General features: G+C 35.1%; 1 non-coding gene across 1 annotated transcript; it reads right to left on the bottom strand.

Moving 5' to 3' along the window:
* Positions 1-658: 658 nt before the first annotated feature.
* LOC148945123 (U2 spliceosomal RNA) lies at positions 659-849 on the bottom strand. Its single transcript, XR_016142786.1, has one exon. It is a non-coding gene; the product is annotated as a U2 spliceosomal RNA (small nuclear RNA).
* Between the last annotated feature and the right edge of the window lie 6,058 nt (positions 850-6,907).

Here is a 6,907-nt window from a genome sequence, read left to right as displayed (position 1 = left end):
CCAAGCCGTCTGAGGCAAAGAACAATCACTTCAGCAATTTTACTCAAATCTTGGTTCAATTTAAACTTCAGCACTTAATAATTACGTACCATTTTCATACCCAAACGTCTTACGGTAATCGTTTCAATGCAAGTTTACCTTTTCGAGAAAAGAAAATCAGGGGTTTCTCACTCAGTTATCAATGTGACTGAAAAGTCGAACTTTAATTTCTGAGAACCCAGAGGCCGTTATAGTGATTATGCCAATTATTTTCTCGTTAACCAACAAAGGGGGCTTTAGTCATTGCTACTACTACTAACAACTCACCACAAAACCAAGCCGACTGAGACGAAAAACAATCACTTCAGGAATTCTAATCGAATCTTGGTTCAATTTAAATTTCTGCAGTTAATAGTTACGAACTATTTTCGAATAAGATGCATGGAGACTTCAATCCAGCTTGAGGACTTTCATTTAATTATGGCGAATGGTCTGTGGCTTTTTCACCATTAGATTTTATAAATTCTAAACAATTTTTCTCCTTATTTTCAGATGAACAAAAAAATATGATGTTTAGCATATTCAAGGGCTAGGAAACTTCATGTCTGGTTTCTGAAAAATTCTAAAAGTATGGTTTCTAAAACCACGAAAGGGTTAATGGACTTTGGTTTCCCCTCGAAAGTGGTGCGCCGATCCCAAAAGTACCGCATTATCGGGCCAACGGGTGAAGGGAGCGGAGCAGGCCACGTCTTCCCTCCGGTTTCCAAAAATCATTTTAATATTCTGTGCCACATGTAGTGACCCTGTCAGATATTAAGCTGATGTGAATAAATACTTTAGCTTGATTTTACCCTTAGGCCGAGAACCGATAATTGAAAAAAGAATGTCAAGGTGTTCCTTAGAATAGAAGTTATAACGTTTGTCTCAAGTTTAATTTCGGTTACAATAGTCAAATAATATTCAATTAACATATCATTTTGTGTTTTAGGTTTCTATAAACAGCATAAAACGCTTCCCATAATATCAAAGTTTATCTCAAAATTTTAATGGTAAATGGAAAATTTTCCAATCAAGACTTGGACAAAATTGTCATTCAAAAAGACAAAATCAGACAAAGATATACTAAAAACTGACTTCTTTAAACTAATGCTACTTGCTCCTTTCAGCAGCGACAGTGGCAGCCCTGGCTGCCACTAAAAGTTCAGACTTTACGTTGGAATATGTTTAACTGTAAGATCCCCGGGGAAAGGATCTCCTGTAAGCTCTTCAAAAAATATAAGACCAAGCTGAAAGTAGCAAAGCTGAATGGTGGGACCAGACGCAAGTATATAATAAACTTTTTCGTGACTAGGGAAGAGGGCGTCAGCGGTGTATCCTTTTCTGTAAAAGAAGGCTTGAGATTTGTATTAGAAGCTCAGAAATTTTTGACCTTTTATTACGGTGTATGTAGGCATATCTTTAACAGGGCACTTTTACTAAACATTTATTCTTGGGAAATTCAAAGTAACATATTGAAGGAAAATTCAATATGGAGGGGATATGCGGCCATTTGCCCTTTTAAGATTCGTTTCCTAACTCCCTTTATTTTAATTGAAATGTTGCGTTTTTTCCGGAACTTTCCTTGAAAAATTGAAAAAATCAATGTAATTCCTCCCTATGTTTTGAAAAATACCCCCCCCCCTCTAATCTCCATGTATTGTCACCACGGACACCGAGAACCAGGAACATCAAAATGGTAATTCCAACATAAATTATCCAGGGTTGTAAGTCACAGTCTCACAGCTGAATGATTATTTTAGTTTTTGAAAGTTTTTTTTACTAATGGCGTTATTGCGAACTTCAAAACTATATTGAATTAAATCTTTCAACAAAAATCTTTTGAAATCCTTTAACCTAATTTCATAATGAAATTTACTTGTATTATTTAGCCAGTCTCTTATATCCTTTTGAGAAAAAAATATTTCATATTTAATATTTTTCTACCTTCTCCCCCCGAACTTTGAAGGCAGAATTGACAAGCATGGCAACAAATTCTGTTATCGTTCCTGTTACTCATAGAAAATAATTTTTTTTAGTTATTAGGATTTCCATTTATTTTGCTTTTGCCACTGAACAGCATAGGCGTCAGGTTGCAATTCCTTTCTTTCCCTTTTTTCGTAATCTACGATCAAGAAACCCTAGAAAGGACACCTTACTCAATAAACTTGGACATGCTATTGGTTTTTGGAGATACCACCTCCCACTTCAAACACTAAAGAGAAATTTCCAAAAATATCCCTGTTTTACTGGCGAAGGACCATTTTTGCATTAATTTCTCTAATCTACGGCCCCAGTAACCCCATGGAAGACATCATTTTCTATATGTTATCGCATAATGAACTTTTAGACTTTGACCTCTTTCTCCGCACTTTAAGGGTAAATTTGACGCATTTTGCCTAGGATTCGCGATTTTGGATATGTTAATAAACGCGTTTTTTTTTCTTCGAAGGGCATAAAAATGTTTTTGTCACTAATTGTTCAAGGTCTACCCCTTTTTGTCGTATCTTTGACTTACTAGATCAGCGAGGCAATTTCCCCTTCCCTTGCTTATTATAGATTATATATGATACCTTATATATATATATATATATATATATATATTATATATAATATATTATATATTATGCTCTATATTTTATCATAGAAGATTAGATAGGATCTTCTCATTAAATTTCTCCTGATCTAGGGTTCTTAAGCAAGTTCAATTTGTGCTATATTTTTATTCAGAAAGGACAATTTTTTTAGAGTATTTTCAATTACGTGAATGTACAAGGGGCGGAGTGAAAATGCATTTATCAAAATCTAAGATCGGTGTAGGGTAATTTTTTTGTTTTGTTGATTTTTTTAGTGAAAATATCAAGAAACGGTATTTTCAATCAAATACAAAAGAAGGAATTTTCAAAACTCATTTGAGGATGATTCTGGGGAGAGAGGCCATTGTCCCGTCTCCCTGAGATCTAGGTAGCTGGGTGTTTTTCCCATTTTTCATATAATTTATCCATAGTTCCTTTTTCTGGCAAATATTGCTATACTTCCTTAATTACTTGTGTATAAATATTAAAAGTTTTAACTTGCGCAATAGTTCATAACAAACGAATTCTGTTACTATTGGCTTGATTCTTCGCAAAAATTATTTAATTTTATTTCTTAATTTGCTAAAGTTCCTGTTTATGGTTATTTTTTATTATTTTTTAAACCAGAGAAGCAAAAAAAAACAGAGAAGCACGCGTATCCTATAAAATTTCTAGGAACCTTAAGTATGACTAATTAGTAAGCGTGGCTTGGGATAAACTATTTTATATTTTTTGGTATATAGAGCAAGATTATCAGAATAGATTACACAGTTTACCAGCAGTCACAATGAAGACAGTTTCCATTTATTGTATAGCTGCTGTTATTTCAACATAACAAAATAACAGTTACTCAGTTACTCAAAATAAGTTATGCCCTGGGGGCAAATAAAGTTTTTATAGAAGGCATTGTCGTAGAAACTTCAAAACAGGCTCATTCAATTGGAAATTCAAAGGGCTAGTGCCCTTTTGAATAGTTGAAAGTGATTTTAGGGCAACTAGCCCCCCCCCCCCCCACGCTCATCATTCCCTCCAAACACATCCAACCAAAATTTTGAGATAGCCATTTTGTTCAGGGTAGTTGATTTCCAGATAGAAAACATATTTTTAAGGAAGACACTCCCCCACAACTCTCAGGGCAAGGATTATAAGTTATGCCCTGGGGCATATAAGGTTTTTATTGAATCCTTTGTCGTAAAACTTGAAAAAGGGCTCATTCGAATTGAAATTCAAAGGACTAGTATCCTTTTTAATAGTCGAAAGGGATTTGCGGACAACTAACCCCCCCCCCCCCTCTCACGCCTACCTTTTCCCAAAACACATCCAATCAAAATTTTTAGATAGCCATTTTATTCAACGTAGTTGAAAGTTCTGGAAATTTGTCTTTGAGGATGACAATCCCCCACAGCCCTCAGGGCAAGGGTTGTAAGTTATGCCCTGGGGGTATAGAAAGTTTTTATTGAAAGTGTTTTCGTAGAAACTTCAAAAGAGCTCATTCAATTGGAAATTGAAAGGGCTAGTGCCTTTTTTAATAGTTGAAAGGGATTGGATGGCAACTAACGCCCCTCTCACACCCACCATTTCCCCAAACACATTGAATTAAAATTTTGAGATATTCATTTTGTTCAACGTAGTTGAAAATTCTGGAAATTTTGTCTTTTAGAATGATAAACCCCATCAGAGCCCTCAGTGCAAGGGTTATAAGTTATGCCCTTGGGGCATATGAAGTTTTATTCAAGTTTTGTCGTAGAAACTTTAAAAGGGCTCATTCAATTGGAAATTAAAAGGGCTAGTGGCTTTTTTAATAGTTGAAAGTTATTGCATAAAGACTAACGCTTTTCTCACGCCCACCCTTTTCCCAAACACATCCAATCAAAATTTTGTGATATCCACTTTGTTCAACGTAGTTGAAAATTCTGGAAATTAGGTCTTTTAGGATGATAGCCCCTCAGAACCCTTAGTGCAAGGGTTGTATGTTATGCCCTGGGAGCATATAAGGTTTCGAATAAGGTCCAAAATAGAAATGCCTAGTGCCCTTTTTAATAGTCGAAAGTGATTGGAAGACTTGACATTTTTATATAGTAAAGATCGATATGGGTATAATGTATTATTTTTGTTGTTGTTGTTGTTTAGACCAGGGCATTTTGCATCGAAGAAGCTGTTGTAGAAACTTCGAAAAAAGTCAAACTTTAGTGCTTTTTTTAATAGTCGAAACTGATTGGAGGGCACCTAGCCCCCCCCCCCCCACGCCCATCATTCCCCAAAACATATCCAATCAAAATTTTGATATAGCCATTTTGTTTAGCATAGGCTAGTTGATTTCCAGATAGAAAATACATTTTTGAGGAGGACACTCCTCCACAACCCTCAGGGCAAAGGTTTTAAGTTTTTCCCTGGGGGCATATAAGGTTTTTATAGAAGGCTTTGTCGTAGAAACTTCAAAAAAGGCTAATTTGATTGGAAATTCAGAGGGCTAGTGCCCTTTTTAATAGTTAAAAGTGTTGGAGCGGCAACTTGCCCCCCCCCCCCCCCCCCCACGCCCATAATTCCCCCAAACACATCCAATCAAAATTTTGAGATAGCAATTTTTCAGCGTAGTTGATTTCCAGATAAAAAATATGTTTTTGAGGAGGACACTCCCCCGCAACCCTCAGGCCAAGGGTTTTAAGTTGTGCCCACGGGGCATATAATGTTCTTATAGAAGGCGTTGTTGTAAAAACTTCAAAAAAAGCTCATTCGATTAAAAATTTAAAGGACTAGTGCCCTTTTTAATGGTCGAAAGGGATTGGAGGGCAACTACCCCCCCCCCACGCCCATCATTCCCCAAAACACATCCAATAAAAAATTGACTCTGTCTCACAAATTTATTTTTTAAAACAATAAAAAATTTTAGCTTAAAGAGCGAGGCGTTGAGGATGGGGCAGCCCCTTTCATATACAGAATAATTTCTGTTCGTTTTAAGTTTTAATGTCGTGCCTTACATTCAGTTTAAAAAACTTGTTTTATTTTATTTAATTTCACTCAAAGCTTAAACCCTGTGAAATGATTAAAACACCAGATCTCACTTTCAGTTTAGGGCATTGCACTATAAAGTTGAGTAAACTGAGGGTTGAATTGCACAGAGGTTGAGTTGAAGGAGTAAGTTTCATGGGGCTTGACTTAAATAGGGTTGAAGTCTATGGTAGTTAAGGTGGACAAAGGCTGAATTGAATGGGGTGAATTAAATTGGAGTCAACTTGAACAGGGTATTTCTTGAATGGGGTTGAATTAATACGAAGGCTCAGTTAAATAGATTAAGTTGAACAAGGTCGAGTTAAACAGGGATTGAGTTACACGCGCATCGAACACTTGTCTACAACAGCTATGTCCCATTAAAAAGGTATGTTATGAGTTGTCTCAGAAACAATAATGTAGTCTAAGAATTTGCCAATCAAGTTCGCTAAATACAGTAAATTAAAAGTGAGTGCAGAATAGTGAGTTCGCTAAATACAGTAAATTAAAAGTGAGTGCAGAATATATCCTATTGTTACACCTGATCCATTCTAATGTAGCATATAAACATCTCAAACATTGGGAAAAGATGTTATCTACGATGATATCTCAGATGATATTATGATCATATACACGATGATATCTTGAGTACTTACGATTATAGGATTCCTTTAATTGCCTCAAGTGAAAGTATAAAGGTTAAAAATGCTAATTAAATAGAATACTCATCATAAATTATATCTAACTTCATGACTAGTCTAAGGATACACTAGTCTGCTAATCTCCACATTTTTTTTGTTTTTTCTTAAGAAGAAGAAGAACATTTTTCACAGCTGAAGTGCTTTCTGTTTTAATATAAAAAAAAATATGTCAACAACCATAAAAAGTTACTTCAAAAAATACTTTTTCTTACAAAATTTACTTTGAACAAGTAGAATACCTTTCTTCAAAGTTAAAGTAGACACCGCGATAAAAAAAAAACAATTAAAAGTTTTGAAGTTACAAAAACTCGAGGTGGGGGTCAATTTTGGAGGAAAAATAAAAAAATTTCAAAAACGAAAATAAATTATATGTATCTGATCTGTTTTGAGTTTTATTATGGATGCTTACTTTTTTTAATTTGAGCTCAATATAAACAATAGACTTAGTTCAACATCTTCCTTTAACCATCCCCTGACACTCTCAATTTGATACCCAATTGCCAATTCGCACTATTACATATTTGCCTAGCCCCCATAACGTCTTTCTCCATGAATATCTAAGTCATATTTCCCATATCAGATTATATTTAAGTATTTAGCGACTTTAAAAAGAGATCAGCCTATACC

The sequence above is a fragment of the Artemia sp. Qi Xiang Cuo genome, chromosome 13, assembly GCF_049724085.1.
Source record: "Artemia sp. Qi Xiang Cuo chromosome 13, ASM4972408v1, whole genome shotgun sequence".
Lineage (NCBI taxonomy): Eukaryota > Metazoa > Arthropoda > Branchiopoda > Anostraca > Artemiidae > Artemia > Artemia sp. Qi Xiang Cuo.
The sequence above is the reverse complement of the archived record's forward strand: the minus strand, read 5'-3'. Positions and strand labels throughout refer to the sequence as shown.